Here is a 24,120-nt window from a genome sequence, read left to right as displayed (position 1 = left end):
GAGGAGTTGAGCCACGTACCACCAGGATTTTGAGACCAGCAGATCGATGAGTGTTGTATTATGTATATTTTTGTAGATAGAGGCAGCATAGTATTGTATGACTAGTTTGTATGAGTGTAGCTACTGACTCTGACTGATAGTAGTAGCAGTACGACTGTTATATCATAGGTTTTTGTATCAAGCACTGACACCTGTAGCTGGTGTTCTACCTATATATATATATATGAGATAATCTTTTGCACGTTTTCTTTATTTTATTTCCAGTCATTTAAGTATTTACATTTATTTCAGTACCATTGCATATTTACAAATGTAGTTTTATTCACGACCATGTTGAGAAAAAAAAAAAAAAAATTTAAAACATATCATACTGTTTTATCTATTCAGTTATTTAATAAGTTATTTTATTTCTCGAATCGACTGTTTTAATATATGTTTAATATACTGTTATTAAATAAGATCCATTATCAATTTACCAGAAAAATGGCACCTAAGAGAAAAGCGCAGCCCGACTCATCGAATGGAAACACCGAGGGCCAAAACAATAATAAACAGATGGATCAGATGTTTAATCTCATGCAACAGCAGATGTTGATGATGCAACAACAAATGCAGCAGCAGCAACAACAGTTCCAGCAACAGATGTTACAGCAAGCCGCTCATCCAGGACATCAAATACCACCAGCAGCACCTACGACTACTTTCAAGCAATTTCAGTCGGTGAAGCCACCGGAATTTATGGGTTCCACAGATCCTACAAAAGCGAGAGCTTGGCTGAAAGAGATGGAAAAGGCTTTTTCGTTGGTAAAGGTTGAGGAAGAGCAGAAGACAGATTTCGCTAGCTATTTCCTAAAAGGTGAAGCTAATTACTGGTGGGAATCGAAGAAAGCTTTGGAAGAAGGTGTGGTGACTTGGAACAGATTCACTGATCTTTTCTTGGAGAAATATTTTCCTCGTTTTATGAAGAACCAGATGGAGATCAAGTTCCTGGAGCTGAAACAAGACAACTTATCGGTTGCGGATTATGAAACCAAGTTTACTGAATTGGCAAGGTTTGTTCCAGAACAGGTGGATACGGACGAGAAGCGGGCCACGAGATTTCAGCAAGGACTAAAACCATGGATTCGTAGCAGGGTAGCTGTGTTTGAATTGACAACTTATACGGCTGTTGTTCAGAAGGCTATGATTATTGAAGGAGAAAGCGAAGCAGCTCAGAAAGAGAAAGGACCAGGGAATTTTCAGAATCGTTTCAACAAAAGGCCGGGATTTTAAGCTCGAGGAAAAGTAAACTTTAGGAGACCAGAACAAAACAACCAGAGGATGGGTAAACGACTACCTACCCCAACTCAGCAAAGGCTTATTCGACCGCCTATACCTGATTGCAAAACGTGTGGTAGAAAGCATACAGGAGTTTGCAACAAGCTAAATGTTACGTGTTTCAAGTGCAAGCAAAGGGGACACTATTCTGGAGAATGTCCAATGGGAAAAGCAGAAGTTACTTGTTTCCAATGTGGGAGAAAAGGACATATCGCCAAAGACTGCAGAGGAATTGCAATGGCTGCCAGTATTCCAAGAATTTTAGCATTACCTCCACCTCCACTACCACAGCAAAATCAGCCAGAGCAAGGACTTTCAACATGTCAATGAAGGAAGCGGTACAGAGTCCGAATGTGGTTACAGGTACACTTCCTGTAAATTCCGTAAATGCTTTAGTATTGATTGATTCAGGAGCTACTAGATCTTTTATTTCTGAAGCCTTTATCTCTAAGATAGATTGTGAGATTCAGTGGTTGGATGAAGTGTTAGTCATAAAATTAGCAAATAATGATCAGGTTGCAGTAGATCGAGTATGTCCGAGCTGTGATATTGAGATAGGGAGATGTCATTTTTCAGTTGATTTGATACCTTTTAGGTTAGGGGAGTTTGATATTATTTTAGGAATGGATTGGCTGTCTAGTAATAATGCTCAAATTGACTATGCGAATAAGAGAGTGAAATTGCAAACTGAAGAAAATGAAACGGTAATATTTAAAGGTGAGAAGCAAAAGCAGAAATTCCTATCAATAATGCAGACGAGAAGATTGCTACGTCAAGGATGTCAAGCTTATTTAGCCTATGTACGGGATGTTGATAAGGGAAATTTGAAGATTGAAGATATTCCTGTAGTTTGTGAATTTCTTGATGTTTTTCCGGACGAATTACCAGGACTTCCACCAGATCGAGAAATCGAATTCACTATTGACTTGACGCCAGGGACTGAACCAATTTCGAAAGCTCCATATCGAATGGCACCTGTTGAAATGAGGGAATTAGCAAAGCAGTTGCAAGAACTTCTTGACAAAGGAATTATAAGGCCAAGTGTATCCCCATGGGGTGCGCCAGTATTGTTCGTGAAAAAGAAGGATGGTAGTATGCGACTGTGTATTGATTATCGTGAGCTGAACAAGTTAACTATCAAGAATAAATATCCTTTACCTCGCATTGATGATTTATTTGATCAACTAAAAGGAGCGGCATGGTTTTCGAAAATCGACTTACGATCAGGCTATCATCAGTTAAAGATCAAGGCCGAAGATATTCCAAAGACAGCGTTTAGAACAAGGTACGGACACTATGAATTTCTTGTAATGGCTTTTGGATTGACGAATGCACCTGCAGCGTTTATGGATTTGATGAATCGAATATTCAAGAAGTATTTGGATAAGTTTATCATTATATTTATTGATGACATTTTGATCTATTCAAAGACGGAAGAAGAGCATGCAGCGCAATTAAGAACGACATTGGAAATATTACGGAAGGAGCAGCTTTATGCAAAATTTTCCAAATGCGAATTTTGGTTGAAAGAAGTGCAGTTTTTAGGGCACATCATCAGCAGATAAGGCATTCAAGTTGATCCAACAAAGATTGAAGCTGTGTTGAATTGGCAAAAACCAAAGACGCCGACAGAGGTTCGAAGTTTCTTAGGTTTGGCAGGATATTATCAAAGATTTGTCAAAGATTTTGCGAAGATAGCTACACCGCTGACCAAGTTAACTCGACAAAGTGAAAAGTTCGAATGGAATAGTAAGTGTGAAGAAAGTTTTCAAGAGTTGAAGAATCGGTTGGTGACGGCACCAGTATTAGTATTGCCAGACGAGCAAGGAAATTTTGTTATCTACAGTGACGCTTCATATCGTGGTTTAGGATGTGTGTTGATGCAACATGGTAACGTCATTGCATATGCGTCGAGACAACTTAAACCTCATGAACATAAATATCCTACGCATGATCTGGAATTAGCAGCAATTGTTTTTGCATTAAAGCTTTGGAGACATTATCTGTACGGTGAAAAATGTGAAATCTACACAGATCATAAAAGTCTGAAGTATATCTTCACGCAAAAGGAACTAAACATGCGACAACGTCGATGGCTGGAATTGATTAAAGATTACGATGTTACAATCAGTTATCATCCAGGAAAAGTAAATGTTGTAGCAGATGCGCTAAGCAGAAAAGAAAGATTGAATCGGTTGACTTCATGCGAAGAATTGGCCAGGGAATTCGACAAATTGGAAATCGAAATTCGTACTCCTAATGAATCTGCAGAAACTATCTACGCTATGACTTTCCAACCAGAATTGCTGGAAAAGATTCGCCGTTGTCAAGAAGAAGTGATGAGTCAAGACGACAACTTAACAGGAGAAGAGATTACAACTCAGAAAGATAATGAAGGAATTTTACGTTTTGCGTCAAGAATCTGGATCCCTAACGTGGCAGAATTAAAAGAAGAAATTATGCGAGATGCGCACAATTCGAAGTATTCCATTCATCCAGGAAGCACGAAAATGTATCGCGATTTGAAGGAAAACTTTTGGTGGCCGAATATGAAAAAGGAGATAGCAGAATGGGTGAGTAAATGCTACACATGCCAGCGAGTTAAAGCAGAACACCAACGTCCGAGTGGGTTATTGCAACCATTAGACATTCCAGAATGGAAATGGGAACATCTAGCGATGGATTTTGTGGTAGGACTACCGAGGACTAGGGCAAATCATGATGCGATATGGGTAATCATTGACAGACTTACGAAGTCGGCACATTTTTTACCAATTAATGAAAGATTTTCGCTCGACAAATTAGTGCACATGTATCTCAAAGAAATTGTGATGCGTCATGGAGTACCAGTATCAATTGTATCGGATCGAGATCCTCGTTTCAATTCAAGATTTTGGAGACAATTCCAAGAATGTCTAGGAACGAAGTTGAATATGAGTACAGCTTATCATCCGCAAACTGACGGCCAAAGTGAAAGGACAATTCAAACGATTGAAGACATGCTACGAGTTTGTGCGATCGATTTTGAAGGCAGTTGGGATGAACATTTACCCCTAGTGGAATTTTCTTATAATAATAGCTATCACGCCAGTATTGGAATGCCACCGTATGAAGCATTATATGGGAGGAAATGCAGATCACCCGTGCACTGGGATGAAGTTGGAGAACGCAAGATTTTGGGTCCAGAATTAATTCAGCAGACAAAAGAAAAGATTAATCTTATTCGAAAACGAATCGAGGCAGCACAAAACAGACAAAGCAGATATGCAAACCAAGCCAGGAAGGATATGGACTATCAGGAAGGAGAACACGTATTGCTCAAAATATCGCCATGGAAAGGATTGACCAGATTTGACAATAAAGGGAAATTGAAGCCACGATACGTTGGACCATTTGAGATTTTGAAGAAAATTGGGAAGGTTGCGTACGAGTTAGCTCTACCACCCCATATGCAGCATATTCACAACGTATTTCATGTATCTATGCTTAAGAGGTATAATCCTGATACAAGGCATGTAGTAGAGTATGAACCAGTAGAACTTCAGGCAGATTTGTCATATGTAGAACAACCAATAAAAATTCTAGATAGGCAAGAGAGGGTATTAAGAAATAAGTCTGTGTCATTAGTGAGAGTTTTATGGAGAAACCCAGTGGTTGAAGAATCAACCTGGGAGCTTGAAAGTGAAATGCTAGAAAAGTATCCTCATTTATTTGCATAATTAGATTCTGAGGACAGAATCTTGTTAAGGGGGGGAGAATGTAACGACCGAGGAATTACGCTTGTATTATATTATAATAATAATAAATTATGTGTATTATTATGTGATTAAATGTGTTAAGTCGTTGAACCCTAACTGCTATGTGTTATGTGTTGGTTGTTTTGATCCAAACGTGTTTTGGATATTTATTGAGCGTTCTATTGTCAGTTATATATATTATATCAAAACCTGTACAGCTCAAAACTATGTTTTAAAAGCCCGTATTTCAAACAAAATCATTGGCCCTATTTTGCCAAAAATGCCCTATACCGTATCGCTATTCTGAACCCCTAAACGTTTTACAAATTGACCTTTTTCGCGAAAAACGACTTTTCCGGACCCCTTCGGGTATCAAAAACCCCACAAAAATCACATCTTTATTTTTATATGATCATGAAATTATCATATATCATTTTTCTTTGTATTTTTGTATTTTTCACAATTTTTGGGAATTTTTAGTATTTATTTTGTATTTATTGGATATTTAAAAATTCATTATTAATACCCAAAAATTATAAAAATTGGGGCCAAATATTTTTATTAGGAATGTAATTAGACCCTTAATTTTACTTAGGGGTATTATTTTCATAAATATAAATACCTGAATTACTATTAATTAAATCAGTTAATTATAATTAAAAATTAGAAAATAAAAAAAAAAGAAAATCAGAAAAGGGAATTAGGGTTAGGGTTTGTGAAGAACAGAGCAGGAGGATCAAAGGCGATTTTGATCGTGATTCCGGAGTCCAAATCGAGCGTGTGAGTATTCGTTTTGAAGCTTATGATCTGTAGTTTTCAATTATGTGATTCTTTTTAACGTTTGATTGATCGAATTGAAAGTTGTTATTTTCGGGTTTTAATCGCGAATTCGGGTTTGATTTTCTGTGTGTTGTTTGATGTTTTGGTTGTTAGAGTCGTTTAGATCGTTGATTTTGGAGTCGATTGACACCAGTTTCGTCAAATTTGGTTAACGTTTGGAGGAACTCGGTTTTCCGATGAAGTTCATCGGAGAACTTCGACTTGTGGTCGGAGATGGCGGAGGGGGGATTCTCTGATGGTGGTGACGCTGTGGGGCGACGGCTGAAACTCTAGGGAATCGAACGGAGTCAAAAAGGAGGAGAAACGATGATCAGGAGGCTCGTTTTTTGCCTCGCCGGAACCCGTCGCCGTCGCCGGATTCTGGGACGGTGACGGCTGTTCTTCGTGACCCGATAACCCGAGGTCGACCCGGTTTGCAACCCGGAAATGACCCGGGTTTGATCCCCTCAACCCTGAAACCATTTCCAGATTTTTGTTTCTGGATTTTCTATTATTTAATTTATATTTTATAAATCAGAAAATCATTTTATTAATTCTAATAATTAATTAAAAATTAGTTTTATATTCTGAAAAATAGTATTATTAATTTCTAAATTATTTTATTGATTTATAAATTCGAATTTAATTATTTAATTAATTATTTAATTATTTATCTAATTATTTATTAGTTATCTAATTAATTAATAATTAGGTAATTAATTAATAATTAGGTAATTAATTAATAAATAAGGATTAAAAAAAATAATTAAATAATATGATTAATAATTCGATAATTAGTTATTATTACGAGTAATGATTCGATAATGAGAATTATTATTCGAGCGATAGTTATTCGAATAATATTGTAGTGATTATTTGTATCGTATAATTAAATACCGATAATTAAGTGATTAACGAATCGTATAAGTTTCAGTAATAATGTAATAGTTCGATAATTATGTGAGGATTGCGAGTAGCTCGTATTTATACGAGTAATTAATCGTTGAGTTAGATTATAATTCGAGCACATAGTAGATATTCGATAAATAGCATATCTGTTAATAGAATCGATTGATTATTTGTAAATAATCGATCTAATCGAATAAATATCGATAAGTTATAAATATTATAATAAATTGTGATTAATCCTGATAATTAGAGATTTATTATTTTAGATTATTAAATAAGCAATTATTAATTATTTATCAGTTATTTATTTATTCAATATTTAAAAAGTGATTAATTATTTCGATAATTAATCACATAATTTTCAATAAATCGTAACTTCTTCATTTTAACTCCAAAAATTATAAAAAAATTATTTTTGACTTTGATTTTTCTTAAATAATTATTTAAAAATTATTTTAGGATTTAAAAGGTTGTAATAATTATCTATATTGAATAATAAATTGAATTATCAGTGTTTAATTCATAACAATTCAACCGTTAGTCCGATTTAAGTGAAACGAAGACCTCTTGACTCAGAAAAATGAGACGAATCCAATAAAAATAGTTGTAAGTTATAATTTATTCTGAAAAAGAGTGGTTTGGTGATAACTGATAATTCGTAGGTCCTAGTAGGGATATAATTGAGCCGAATAAATCCCGAAAAATTATAATAAAATCAGATAAGACTAGTAATGCAGGTATAAGCCTAGAATTGATTCTAAAAATAATTATAAATCTAGAAATTAATTGTGTGCTTTACGTGTTACGTGTTATATGTGATTATGTGCATAAATGTGTTGTGTAAATATATGTATATATATGCGAGTCAGATAGAAACGCATGGGTAGACTGATAAGGTTGTGTGATATCAATTCAAGATACACGTATATAGTAAGTTATCTAAACACCTATATTTCCATGATTTGTTCAGTGTTAACAAGGCAGAGCAAGCTAGGGTCAGAAGGCAGTGAATTAAACCAGGTTAAGTACGCACAAGGCAAGTTTTTCCCCTATTCTAAATTCAGAATAGTGATTTATATTTCCTTTCTATCGTATCAATTCTTTTTGATAATTATTGTTCATATACACTGTTACCCATTTATTATCACTTGTTCCATTTCATTTCAATTCTTGATTTACCCAATTTATTGAATTCCCTGTTCATATTTCAATTCTTTTACCCTACATATATTCTGGTATATCCTGGTGTTGGGATATATCAATAGCATACCGATTGTTCCGGATGCTCAGCCTTGGACTGGATGGTTACTATAAAGGCTGGGTTTTTCCCAGACCATTAATTAATAGGCCATAGTTGCCTGAGTACTCCTTATGTTGGTTGGGTCTATGCAGTTGGGTATAGATCCGCACTATATTCTGACTGATCAGCAGATTATAGTGCATATGTTGGTTCTTGTTTCCAGTCTTGTTCATTTGGCACTCGCCATCATTGGCAAATTATTATCATATACAGATACAGATGGTTGTTCAAACCAGCAGCTTATTGGTTCATTTATTTCTCTCTCTTTATAATATATATATATATTGTTGCAGGCTTGTTGAGCAATTTTGGCTCATTTCTTTTATTATCACTCCTATTGTTTTACAGTTAAGGTGGAGAATGAAACCCATCAGGACCCGCATAGTCAAGAAGCGAGTCAAGCAGCGGGACCCTCTTATACCAAGAGTGTTCCTTCCTATTCCCGAAGAGAGCTTTGAATTGCCAGATCAGGTGTAGCAGGATAAGTAGTAATGTTGGGTTGAATAAGAGTTTTGTGTAGTTTGAATAAAAGATTGCGTAGTGAAACTGTAGATAGTATAAAGTTTTGTAATAAAGAGAGTTCTTGAGACAGGTTTTATTTAGTTGGGTTTGTAATAAAGTGTAGTGCATGATTCTTGTTTCCAAACTCAACCCTTAAAAGATCCTGAGTAGTGATAGTTCGGGGTAATTATTATATTAATATTCCGCTTGTGCAGGTATAGTTGGTAATTGTTGTTAATAATGCCCCAAATCTATACCCCGGATTTGGAGGGTGTTATAATAACCACATCTCATTGGTTATAAGTATGGGGATACTAAAGTCAATACGTAGGTACATGTGAGAGTACATGGTACTGGAGAGACCCACCGTGAGATTCTTCATATTTAATAAAGTCATAAAAAAGACTCACAGTGATAATGGTGTAACGATCCTTTGACTTGAAATCATTATATTTCTATACGAGGATTAATATACTTTGACTATATTAAAAGTTACTTTTGATCGGGTGATGATAAAAGTGGACATCGGGTATATCATGAGTCGTATGAGAAATATGAATGATAGATAAAGGATTTAACCCTCCTATAATTAGGAGAGATATTATTGGCCTCTTGATTGAGTGAGATTATAAAAGCATGGCCATGCTCAAATAATGATTTGTCTTGATAATCTACTCATGGATCAAGTAAACCCGGATTAAATGTTGAAGAGGATGACTAAATACATGCCTCGAGTTTAATCTATAATATGTATGGTTAAAGGGATTATATTACACGAAAAAACATTAATCACGAAAGGTTTTATCTAATCACGATTTAATTATTGTTTAATTGGGTAACAATGATGTATTACTAGATACCGCTCATTGTTTATAATTTTATTAGAGAATAAAATTATTGCCAATTAAATAATAGCCTATAGGGTCACACAAATAGAGCACTTAATGGAATAGTTAATTTAAATTATGGATTTAAATTAATTGATGATTATTTGAATTTTATTATAATTAAGTAAGACTTAATTGAGATAATATAAATTCGAATTAAAAGGAATGTTTTTGCCCATAATAATTAAGTATGACTTAGTTATTAATTAAATAATAGAAATTCGTTTTTATTATTTAATCCAATACCTACTAGGGTTGGGCTTTGCTGTTATGGGCCTTTTTAATCAGCCATTATAAATACATAATGATAAGTTAAAGAGGCTTGTACATTTTTTAGAAAACCCTAGCAGCAAAGAGAGGCAAAGGCAATTCAGATCGTCAAGAAGGAGGCTAGTACATCCATTCCATAGTCAAGTTCGTGAGACGTTCTTGAAGGTGCTCGTGTGGATACCATAGAGGTGTTTCTCCGAGAGGTAGACACAAAGCGTGATAGCTAGGATCTCCGCTGAGTTCGTGAAAGTTAAGCTCTTGAAAGGTATGATTCGTTATCTCCATAATCTGCCCATAATTATACATGGATCCTGTTTTTGGGTTTCGAAATTTTGTTTTATTTACGTTTATCCGCTGTGTTTTATGCCTTCGGAACCCAACAACAAGTTCATTTCATTTTGACAGATTGCAAGTAACTTTAGACAACTTGTACTAAGCCAATTTCAGTCTGGAGTATATCTTGATGCATAAGAACAAGGCCTTAGTGTCTTACAATCTAGAATACATAATTCTGCAATCACAAATTACAAGAACTGTTACTAATACAATCTAGTCTTTTGGTACAAAATTTAATACTAATACAATCTTTGTCTATTTCTAGGTCTAAGTAACAGCTTATACAGTTTGAAATCTAATACAGACTAGTTGATGACATTACATTTAACAAGGTCTAATACAAACTCTCTTGAATGGATCCAATTTAACAACAGTAGCTAAGCACAGATTTTACACAGATGACCAACTAATACAATCTAGTATGACTGATTGACTATCCAAAGACCATACTTAACACTTCAGACTAATAGTGAAATTGAGAACAAGGTGCACATACCTTTAGAATGGTAACTGGGATGGTTTGTGCATTGAGTAGTGTGAATAATATAGATAAAATATATAAAGGAAAATGTTCTTCTCGCCTTTTATACCTTTAAAGTGAGCTTTCCTAGAATGCATTGTACTGGACTTTGTCAAATTCTATATATTAGTAGATTCTCAGAGATGTATATTTCCTGCAAATTAGTTTGACATAGAAAGAAATTGCCAACAATTTTCATAACTGTTAGCTGTATCAGAATACAGTACTGGAGTATCTGCAAGAACATAAATGTTTATTTCAATTAATGTGGTTTACTGTTTGAATACAAGTGATTATATATCAGATCTAAATCCTACACGAGAAATAGATTTCACTAACTTATATTTTTATAACAGAAAACATAGAAATGTTTAAAGTCAGATTTGACTTTGATCCTGCATATAATGGTTAGTGAGTTTAAGAGTAAACTTGTAGTATAATAATGATAGAGTATGCAACACCAAAAGTAACATAATGCAGAGTATATTACATAGAACAAAAGTGTTCATATCAATCAGTGTGGTTCACTGATTAAATAGAACAAAGTTCTGCACCTGTGTTAAGAGATTACAAAGCCTAAGGAGTGCATACAATCCATCAAATCCAAACACTGTTAAACAACAATTCAAGATTACAACCAACACAAAGTCTGATAAGTTATAAATATATCAAATAATAGCAAAATAGGTACATAACAACAAGTACCAGCACAACATCACAGAGCAGACTTCATCACATAGCAGAATCAGGTAAGTTAACCAATCACATTTCCAGCAGCATCACAAATATGAACCAAATCAGGCAAGTTATCAATCAGTTGACCTTTATCACCCACATTAAACTCTTCTAACTCATGAATCATAGCAGTGTTATCATGCATAGGGACTTGAAAGGAAGAGACACTGTCATGATCATTCATGCAAGGAGTTCCTAGAGTAGATGCAGCCAAATGCTCTAAATATGCAATCCTATATTTGCAAGAGGCAGTGAGACTCTCTAATTCTCCTACTTTTTCTTTAATCTCATTATTTTCTTCCTTAACCCTCTTAAGTTCAAGTTTTAGTTCGTGAAACATGATTTTGACAGACTCAAACTTAGACAGAAACACATCTTCCTCTCAAATGAATTGAGGAATAACTGTGGGAGTTGCCTCTTGAGGCTCACAGTGCATCAGGGGCACTTGTGGCCTAATGTGTTCATTAGTGATTTGAGAATCAGCAAGATTAGAAAATGCTTTAGGCATGTTAATGTTGCAAAGTGCAAAGAAGGATGAGATTAGCATACCATAAGGCATATAATCTACAAGATGTGCATTGATCATGTTTAGAAGAATAACATAAGATATACTGAAGTGGATTTTGTTTGTGCATAAAAGATACATGATTTTTATTTCAAAGAAATCAAAGTACTTACTTTGATTTGGTTTTGGCATAACATTTTCCCTAATGATTAGAGCAAGATGCTGAAAAGTGTCAGTGAAGTGTTTGAAATGAATACCACAATTAACATCATAGAGACCATCAGGAATGTCAGATTTACAAAAAGTGCCAAGCATTAGTTCAAATTCAGATTTGTTAAAAATAAACAGAGAGAAGATATCCTCACAAGGCAACTCACACAAATGCAAAGGTAAATACAGTGCCCTATTAATGCTTTTGTTATCAACATAAATGGCCTTTTTGTTGACTGATGTAGTGAAATGCAGTATGTTATCTACCCCTTTTATGATATTCATGTTACAATAGAACTCTCCCATGAGGTGTGTGCAGTAGTGCTTACCTAAGTTATACATGAGACTATCCCACCTAGCCCTTCTAATTATGAATTCTATTTCATCCTTCACATCAACACAAGTGCCACGTTGGACATTTTTGACAAGTTCAAGAAACTTTTTGGAGTTTGAAGGGTTTGACAGTTTTGGTGGAGGGGGCTTTGGTGTGTTCATAGAGGTGTTTGGATTTTGTCTTAGATTAGCCTTTCTGGTGTAAACTTTGGCTTGCAAAGGTTTAGGAGGTCTAGGATTAAGGGATTTAGGGTTTGGATATTTTCTGCTTTGATAGAAAGGGATGGTATGGTTCTTGTATCCCTTTCTGAAATGTCTTGGAGGGAAGTGTCTGTTGTGATAGTGTTTAGGTTGTGAGGTTTGAACAGTTTTGAAAGCAGAGGTTTTGTGGTGATAAAACTGATTTTTCTCCATATCTTCAAGAAGATATGGGTTTTCAATCAGTGGTCTTGGTTTAGGGTAAAAAGGGTTAGCATTTGGGTTCATGTTGCAAGTGAAGTGGAGTTTATGCAACTAGTGTGTGTGTGAATGCAGCATACAAGATATGCATATATATAACCATTTAACACAAATGCAGAGAGAAAAGATTTTTACGAATTAAGTTTTTTAGAAATTGTTTACTGTTCATGAACAGTGAAAAATATTTAATGCATGCATGGTTGTGTTACATAAAAGTCCAAGTTTTGTATGAATAGATACTAGGATGATGCATATGAATGAGTGATGAAATGCAACACTTATACAAAGATGCATGGATTAGTACAGCAGAAAATAAAGAATGTATAATTTCTTTGTCTTTGTGTCAACTTTAGAAAATAGCACAGTACATAAGTACAAGTTTTTGGAAACTGTGTGACATAAAGTTGATATCATAGCTTACTCTATTACACAGGGACTGTACTTTCAGTGTAGGAGCATTTAAGGATGAGCTGTGTGTGAAGTGAGTTTGAAAGAAGAACTAATTTTAATGCAAGTAAAATATGTTACATTTATTTCTCAAGAAACTATGTTATTAATAAGATGCAGCCAAGGGAATGTCATGCACATTAAACACAGAACATGGCATACATAATCAGTTTTCATTTAATTCATCAAGCATTCAAGGCAATACAACACTCAGATCATTTATATCAGATATAATACTTTAAATGCAGCAAGTTAAAACAAATGTCACATATTTGTTCTAAGTGACCATTAATCACAACAGTGATCCAGATACAGGGATGCTCAAGGCTCCCCTGCCAGGTCTTACTGTGAGGGCTGGTGTGTGAGTGTATTATTTTATTTTTATTACACAAACCAGTCTACAATATACTTTATCTGATTTCTTATAACTGCTTAAAGCACAAACAAACACAGAATAGTAAACAGTGTTACACTATAAGTCCACATATTATATATATTCAAGCAAACATGATGCACAGACTAAGTACACTTATCAATTAGACAAGTAGAGATTGGAGACAATAAGACATTTCTTATCCAGATTTAATGCATTTATCTTAAGACTACAATCAGGACAACTTGCACATTTATTTGGTCACACATTAAACAGATTTAACATTTAAATAGTCTTAGATCAATTAGGTAGATTAAGAATAGACTAATGCTAAGCAGTATGATCAAATATAATTATAATTTACATGTAAGTAGTTCAATTTAACCAAGTAACCAAGAGAATCAAGTGTTAACATGTTCAGGGTCTATTTTACACAGATTTCATCATTTAAAGAGATAACAGACCAGGTTCAATGTTTTAATCTTGATTATACATTTGGTTCTTGACAGAGAATGAAGGCAATAGTCTGTTTTCTTTTTAAAGGAAAATGCTAGTAGAAAATTGTTAAGACAGAACTGAGATTTATCAATCCAAGACATATTACTTTTTAAAGTACTATTTGAAAAATAATGTATATAAGCTGTGTCAAGAACTCAAGTAATATTCTTTAATAACACACAGATCATTAGCACATATACATATAGTTCTGCAAAGGTTAATCAGGTACTCAGAGCACAGGTATATATAATGGTTATTTTGCAAAGCTTAATTAGATAATTAGATCACAAGTATAGACAGCTGTGTTAAAACCTTAATCCAACAGGATTTATATCTAGGTAATTTAGACAGATAAGAATTCATGAAATACACTAATTTCTTACTTCAAACAACCATTAAGATACAGTTTAGATTAACAAAATTTCTTGACTAAACAACACAACTAACAGGTAATCTTCAAGCCAACAAACAATCACAAATTCAAAGTTAATCACAAATCTACCAGATAAACATTAATCCAACAGATAATCACAAATTCACCAGATTAACATAAATCCAATAGATAATCATAATTTCACCAGATTAACTTTAATCCCACTGATAATCATAAATTCACAGTTAATCACATATCTATAGATAACAACCTCTACAAGAATAATCTGAACTTCATACTTTTAATTCGATCAGCCATAGAGTAGAATCAAATCTCAGCTTCTTTAAACACATATCACAGAACATTCATCTCACAAATATAAAAATTAATCAGATAACGTTCGATTCAACTCAAATCAAGTTCCCTTCACCACAAATTAACTTGAATAAGACTGAAATAGAAACAAAAGAAATCACCTGAGCCTAGAGTCTGGCCTGACTCATAGGTCTTACCTGGTTGACTCAGTTCAATTCAAGCCGCATGCATCTTTGTATCTTCTTCTCCGAATCGATTTTGAATCGATTTGGTTTTCTCTTGTTGTGAAACTAAAAAAAACGTTAGGGCTTCACAGAATTGATCAAACAAAACTGTAGATACATATATATATATATATATATTAATTAATCAGTTTAATGTCCGATTTGATGATTCTCGTTCGATTTATATGCAAATCATCGATTTTTATCACCGAACCGATTTGATTTTACCAACCCAATCACGATTATACATTAACCGTATGTTCCTAACTACGAATAATGAAATATAAGTATAATATCTGATGAATTTCATCGAGAATCGAAGTGAAAAACAAAGAAATCAATCTAGGGTTCTTCGAAAGAGGCGGAGAGAAGAATAGAGGCGAGAGAGAGTTTAGAGATTAGGGTTAAGAACTAAACTGATAACGTGCACTGTACAAACAGTGTATCGTTTAAATATTTTATGGGATGGACGACTATGATTCACTAGGGTTAGTGATGAACGACCAGGATTATAAGGTGTTTAATAGAAATTGGGTTTGTAAGGAAATGGGCTGGGCCTTGTTATAAAAAATCTGGGCTGGTTTGAACATAAATAGATAATCTTTTAAAATATATCTGGGCTAGATATATATTTGATTTGGGCAGGATAAAAGAAAATGAATACAGATGGATTATTATATATTCATCCCAATATTTTTTTAAAATATTTAAATATATATAAATATCACAGAAAAATATATATACTTAAATAACATATATTTATAGATATATCTTAAAAAATGAGACTATATATATATATATTTAAGAACAAAATAAATATATATATTTATAGGAATATATATATATAAATAACTGAAAATAACAATCAGTTTATATAGGAAAGACTTCTAAATATTTATAAATCTCATGGAATAATAAATATTCACTCGATTAAGTTTATTTTCCCGGTCAATCTGGGCTATTTAAGTTATCTTAACCCGATCAATAAATTTCTTTATTGACAAATCTGAGTTTCAGATAAACTTAATAACTTGATCGGGAGAATATCCTTATCGTTGAGACTGCTTTATAATTCTAACTGTTCTTTATATGAACCATTATTTCACAAATTCCAACATTCCTAAATCCAAGAGGAGTTTAGTGAATCTTTCGGAATTTAATGGTTTTGTGAATATGTCAGCGAGATTGATCTCAGTATCAATATGAGTCATTTTTATATCGCCTTTATTGACATGATCACGTAAAAAATGATGTCTCACATCTATATGTTTAGATCTAGAATGTAATAAGGGATTTTTGCTAAGATCAATAGCACTCGTATTATCACATAAGATTGAGATCACGTCAAATTTTATATTATAGTTAGCTAGTGTTTGCTTCATCCACAGTATTTGAGCACAACACTTCGCAGCTGCTATATACTCAGCCTAAGTTGTTAAGATGGATACAAAATTTTGTTTCTTTGAAAACCAAGAAACTAAACATCCATCGAGAAACTGACAAGTACCACTAGTACTTTTTTTGTCGACTAAATGCCCGACATAGTCCGAATCAGAAAAATATACTAAGTCAAATGGTACCAAAGACCAACATCAGTGGTTCCTTTAAGATATCTCAATATCCTTTTTACCGCGGATAAATGAGATTCTTTCGGTGCTACTTGAAACCTAACACACTTACAAACACTATATTGAATATCGAGACGACTTGCAGTTATATAGAGCAAGCTACCGATCATTCCTCGATATTTCTTTGTGTCTACGGGAATTTCATTTGGATCTTCCGTTAATTTATCGGATGTAGACATAGGAGTAGAGATGGGTTTGGCATTATCCATTTCGAATTTTTTCAACATCTCTTTACAATACTTGGATTGAGAGATATGGATGCCTTCATTAGATTGCCTTATTTGCAATCCCAAAAAGAAGTTTAATTCTCCCATCATACTCATCTCGAATTCTTTACTCATATTTTCAGAGAATTCTTTACATAGTGAATCATTTGTTGATCCAAAAATGATGTCATCTACGTATATTTGTACGAGCAATATATCATCTTTTTCTTGCCTCGTAAATAAGGTTTTCTCGACCATTGCCATCTTAAATTTATTATCTAGTAGGAACTTGATCGACCTTTCGTACTATGCTCTTGGGGCTTGTTTTAAGCCATATAGAGCTTTATATAATTTATAGACATAATCGGGATGTGTTGCATCTTCAAACCCGAGAGGTTGTTTCACATATACTTCCTCTTCCAAAATCCCGTTTAAGAATGCAGATTTCACATCCATTTGATAGACTTTTAATTTATGGCAAGCATATGCCAATAGCATTCGAATTGATTCAATTCTTGCTACCGGTGCATATGTTTCATCAAAGTCTATTCCCACACTTTACTACGAGTAAATTGGAGCAATTCATCTTGTATAGCATAAATGCAATCCTCGTCTAATAAAGCCTCTTTTGCGGTCTTAGGTTCTATTTGAGATAGAAAACTAAGATGATTCACAATGTTTTGAACTTGTGACCGCATTTGAACTCCCTTTCTTAAGTCTTCAAGCACATTATCTAATGGATGACTTTTTATAGTGGGAATTGCTTGAGGAAGTTCATCTTCCTTTTCGTCCAATTCTAATGGATTTTTATGTACGGGAGTCCCGAGATCCATATTTTTGAATTATTGAATAACCTTTTCAATATTATCTTGTTCTACATTTTCTAGGTCAACAAGATCTTTATATTTCGTTGGTGGTTTACTTTCATCAAAAGCGACATTCGTAGATTCTTCCACCACAAGCGATTTGAGGTTAAACACTCGGTAATCTTTACTATTATTCGAGTATCCAAGAAATATACCTTCTTTTGATTTAGGGTCAAATTTCGTAAGGTACTCTTTTGAATTTAATATGAAGCACTTGCTTCCGAATACTCGAAAGTAGCTTAGTTTCGGAGTTTTGCCAAAATATAACTCATAAGGAGTCTTTTGTTTTATAAGTCGTCGCAAAACCCGATTAAGAATATGGCAAGCGGTTGACATAGCCTCGGCCCAAAAATATTTAGGTCGACGATATTCATTTAGCATTGTGCTAGCCATTTCTTGGAGTGTTCTATTTTTCCGTTCAACTACTCCGTTGGATTGAGGAGTGTATGGAGCGGAAAAATTATGTGTGATGCCATGTTCATCACAAAAGTTGGTGAAACTTGAATTCTCAAATTCTTTACCATGATCAGTCCTTATATAGACTATGGTTTAATTTTGTTGATTTTGAATCCTTTTACATAAAGATGAGAATGATTCAAAAGCATCACTTTTGGCTTTGAGAAATTCAGTCCATGTGAATCGTGAATAATCATCCACAACTACCAACGTATATGAGCAACCTCCGAGACTTTGTATTGGAACCGAACCAATAAGTTCCTTATGTAGTAGCTCGAGAGGTCTCGAGGTAGAGACCATAAACTTTGTTTTGTGAGAAGCTCTAATTTGTTTACCAACTTCGCAAGCTTCACAAGTATGATCTTTATGATATTTTAGTTTTGGTATACCTTGGACATGGTCTTTAGTTGATATATTCTTAATCAACTTCATGTTGGCATGTCCTAATCTTCGATTCCATAGCCATGTATCATCATTTATAGTGATTAGGCACACGTTCACTTGCTTGCTCATGTCACATGTATAAACATTTTTATTTCTAGGGCAAGTGAGAACCAACTTTCCAAATTTATCTAATATAGAACAATGAGTAGCGTAGAAAATTACCTTGTAATCATTGTCGCATAATTGACTGATGGAGAGAAGATTGTACCTTAACCCGGTGACCAATTGAACGTCGGAAATTTTAACTTTCCCATTTCCGATATCTCCGATGCTGACAATGTTTCCTTTACTAATATCACCAAATATTACGCTCCCCACGGTAACCTTTTTAATATTGTTCAAGAGTGACTTATTACCGGTCATATGTCTTGAACATCCACTATCAAGGTACCATATATCTTATTTCACGGAAAGACAAACCTACATACATGATTAATTAAATTTATAGGTACCCCTTTGTCTTGAGGGTCCTGTGGTTAGTACATCATACATAACATTTGATTTACGAAAGAATCTAGGCATGGTATAATCATCATTGGGCATATAAATATTTCTAGATGCATAAGGCCTAGTTTGAGGTTGATAATACCTAGAGCTATCATGAAATCTTGATGGAGCATGATAAACATTATATCTATTATTAGCATAGTAAGTAACATAAGCATTTCTACTAAAAGGTTGTTGTCTTCTAAATGCATTACCATTTACATGATATTGTGTGTTTTTATTTTGAAACATAGTTGGTTGATGAGACCATTGTTTCCTTGGATTCTTATATTCCATATTTTTGTGAGGCACACGTTTATCATCTTTCTTGTATGATTACTTGCGAATCCATACATGCTTCCTCTTAATTTCACCATTCTTGAATTTGCAATATTAAATGGTATGTCTCATTTTATTGCAATAAGAACATTTATAAGATGGTGATTCGGGTGAAGTCTTTATTGGTGATACAAATCTCCGAGTATTTCCTTTAGGAGGAGAATTCTTATTATATCCCAAACCTTCATGATTATATGAGGTTTTTGTATGCACCATTTGATCCAACATCTTATTGCCTTTTGTAAATCTTTGAATGACTTCTTCAAGATTTTCATTTTTTTTCTTTAAGGCATCAATCTTGTTGTTAAGGATTCTTTCTTGATCCTTAATTTGAGCTATGAGTTTATAATTTTCTTCTTTTAGCCTTAGAGCTTCATCTTTAAGCTCATTGGTTTCTAATAGCTCATTTTCTTTATCAAGATTATTTTTATAAGATGTTTCTATATCTTGAACATTTGATTCATTTAGAATCTTTAAGTTCAATAGATCAACGTGAAGTTTACAAATATTATCATTCAATTGTATCTTTTCACGTTCCATCTTTTCGTCTTTGAGAATTAATGATATATTCTATGTTTCAAGGTTGATTATATTTTCTTGAAGTTTATTTACTTCAACCTTGATGAGATGGTTTTGATCTTTTAGAGATGTAATCTCTTTTTCATCTAGGACTCTTGAGTCCATCATCCGAGTATACTCTTTATTTTGAGTATGATGTATTTCTTCAATTTTCATTTTCTCGGACCATACTAAGTGAAGCCTTTGATCAACATCTTTGTATTTACTTTTATATTCTACCACAATTCCAATTAAATCATGCTTATTCATGTCCATAAGTGATAAATTAGATTCATCCAATAATGATTTAATTGAGGCGTAGTTAGATGTTACCTCTTCGTTTGTAAAGGAGACTTCCCTAGATAGTTTCTTCTTCGAGAGCCATCAAACATAGATTCACCACCTCTTCACTAGCTTCCGGAGCTTCTTCATCTTCACTTAGATCCCAACCATTTTCGGTCATGAGACTTCGTCCCTTTGAAAGTTTAGGACATTCTCTTTTATAATGACCGGGTTGTTTACACTCGAAACACACATCTTGTGTTTCCTCAGGAGATGGATCTTTAGGTTTTGGATGAGTGTAAACCGGATGGTTTGTGGAGGCATTGGCATTACTATAGGTATTTATATTTTGATTGCCTTTGCCTTTATTATAGCTCGTTGACGGATAATTACTCTTATAGTTGGAAGAATAATTTTGAGAGTAATTTGGCCTTCCGTTAGAGTTAAAAACTCTTTGTTGATTATTTGATTTTAGGAAGCCTGTTTTGTATCTTTGAGCTTTGCTTTGAAGCACATGACGAAGTTGTCTCGTGAGTAGAGCAATTTCACTTTCATCGAGATTTTGGAGTTCCTCGTTTAACTCCTCGTCGTTTTCATCTTCATCAATTAATATGGCCTTTAGAGCCATATTTTTTTTCCTCCACTTTTGGAGCAACCTTTTCCGAAATATTATCTTCTTCGTAAGCACGAAGATTTCCGAATAGGTTATCAATCTTATACTCATTTAAGTTGTGCATCTCTTTTATAGTAGTGACTTTAACCTTCCAACTAGGAGGTAGAGATTTGAGCACTCTTCTATTCTTTTCATTTTAAGTATAATTCTTTCCAAGTTGAGATAACTCATCGATAATACGAGTAAATCTTGCTTCCATATCGATGATATTTTCTCCTTCTTAGATTTTAAAGTTCTCGTATTCTTGGATCAATGTATCCATCCAAGAATCTTTTATATCAGTGGTTCCTTCATAGGTTACCACTAATTTGTTCCATATTTCTTGTGCCGACTTGCAATTATTTACTCTTTTATATTCTTTTTCTGCAAGTGCACTTGTGAGAACCATTTCCGCCTTTGCGGCTATATTCATCGTGGCTTCTTCCTCTAAGTTGTATTCACTAACCTTCTTTTCGACGATGATGTCATTAATAGTTTTGGTAGGAATGCGAACATCGTCTTCAATATCCATCCAAACTTTGACTCCTTGAGATCTTGCATAAATGCGAAACCTCATTTTCCATGTTGTAAAGTTGGTGTCATCAAATAGAGGAGGTCGTGAGCTAGATAGACCTTCACCACATCCAACGGGATTAATATACGCCATTCCGGATCACTTTTTGTTGTGCCTATAAATCTGCAAATCACTTAAAAAACACGTTAAAAAGCACTGCTCTGATACCAATTGTAAGGTCCCGTAAGAGGGCTATTTTAAGCTAGAAGGGGGGTTGAATAGCTTAATTACCAATTTAAAAATTGTTGTGGCATTTTAAAAATATTTTATCCCTTTTTAAAACTTTACCGAGTGGTTATGCAGTTTATATGTGCGGAAAATAAAGTACAAGGAAAGAAAATACCACACGGTGATTTTATCCAGGTTCGCGATGGCGCAACCTCTAATAGATTCGCTCACCCCTACTCCAGTCCCCGAGCTCCTCTCCCGGACTCGGGATTTTCCCTTATAATAAACTCGCTCCTTTAGTAGGTGGAGAAGCCTTTACACCCTTTACAAGTATTTGTCTTGGTGCGTAACACAAGGGTCACCACCTCAAAATAAATGTATTACCTACACAACTTATCTTAGAAAATAACTCCCTGCTATTTATTCAAAGTTGTTGTAGAGCCTTTGTGTCGACTTGGCTTCCTTAGCTTTTGCCGGTCTTGGATCTTAGTGATCCGGTCTTGGGTCTTTCCTCTTCGTCACGGTACAAAGACTACTAATCCCCGTTAGTATGTCTAGGACATGGGTCTTAGAATGTGTTAGGTCACACACACTGTAGAAGGGGGTTGAATACAGTGTTTACTACAATCAAATCGAATATAAGAACTCAAGTAACAGAAAATAGATTTTATTCAACACAATAAACTCTGTTATAATATGGAACTGTCCTCTCTCAGTGATGAACAAATTATCACGAGAGCTGTTAGGGTTACAAAGAATAATAACTTCGATAATGATAACACTTATAGTGTAAACCCTATGCCTGTGTTTATATACTACACAGTTACAAGATAAATTCTAATTGATATGGAATATAATTCTGCTTCCTAAAATATATCAACTAGTTATCTTTTCTTCCAAGTATTCTATTCTTCATAGAATTCCTTCTTCATGCATAATTCTTTCTGTCTTACTCTCGATCTTCTTTCCTTTCAATCAGCCGCCTGCCTTATCTGAAAGTCATCTTAAGTCCTGATATTATCTCCTGATAAATATCTTCTGATAACTTAAGTTCTGATATCTTAAGTTCTGTCTTCAGTATAAGTGCTGATTTCCAGTTAAGTACTGATTTGTCCTAGTTAGGTAAGATCTGAAAACTAAACACAAATCATATTACACATGACATTATCAAATATATCAAACAATCTCCCCCAACTTGTAAATTAGCATAATATATAAGTTCAACAGATATTTGATGATGTCAGAAACATTAAGTACAAATGCATGAGAATTTGACTAGATAACTACAACTTACAGTCCTTTCAGCTTTACCATCTTAAGGTCTGATAACAGCTTCAGTCTGTATATACTTCAGAATTTAAGTAGTTGTAGATCTTTGACTTGGCTTCAATTTCTGATCTCTTTGATAGCAGGAGTTGTTCTGAGATAGTTCTTCAACAAACATCTCTCAGCATATTCAAGTTCATTGACCATCCTCCTTTTAGCATTTATCAATTCAGCTGTATCTTCACCAGTTTGAAAAATAGCTGCTGTGAGATCATTTATCTTAGCTTTTCTTATCTCCTGATCTAGTCTGATCAGATATGCCTTGTCAGACTCTAGATTGAATTCCACAGCCTTATAACCCAGAAAAGTAGTTATAATCTTAGTAGAGTTAGGCTTCATTTCGACAATATCACCTCTGTGATCTCTGTACTTGGGACAATATGTGCTGTCAGACTTTACAGAATAAAGCTTCTTCTGTCTTTGAATTTGAGATTTTAAATAACCTGCAGCACTATCTATTAATCTGTCTTTCACTTGAAGTAAAAATAGAACATGTTCCGGTTCCTCAAAATACTTCAGTGGCATAGCATTCTGCCTAATCTGGTATACCCTTCCATCTGTCATAAAATATAACAAGATATGTTCTTTCAAAAAGGTATGGTAAACCATTTATACAGATTCAAGTCGATTCAATCTTTCAGGAGTTGCTCCAACACCTGGTTCACTTAAGGAAGTTGGATCATTGGTAGTGTTATGTACTCTTCTTTCATCAGAACTACTCAATCCAGATTTATCTCTTGCTTCCTTTCCTGTAACAACTCTTGCTTCAAAACTACTTGTTGCAGTCCTAAAAGGTTGAGCCTGTTTAGCTTTGGTGAATCCTGGTAGGAGTATCTTTGAAGGTTTAACATGAGCAATGTCAGAGGTTTCCTTTTCCTTATCTTCTGATATCAAGCCAACTTGAGCTATGTCAGAGGTTGCTTGCTTCACTGTCATATCAGAACTTACTACATCTTGACTCTGAACAACATGAGCCATGTCAGAGGTTGTTTGAAAAATCTTCTTTTGCATCAGAGTAAGATTATCATCTTCTTCATCATCAGTTATTTCTTCATCCATGACTGGCA

This window comes from Apium graveolens, chromosome 11, assembly GCF_009905375.1.
Source record: "Apium graveolens cultivar Ventura chromosome 11, ASM990537v1, whole genome shotgun sequence".
Taxonomy (NCBI): domain Eukaryota; kingdom Viridiplantae; phylum Streptophyta; class Magnoliopsida; order Apiales; family Apiaceae; genus Apium; species Apium graveolens.
Note: the sequence above shows the minus strand (reverse complement) of the source record.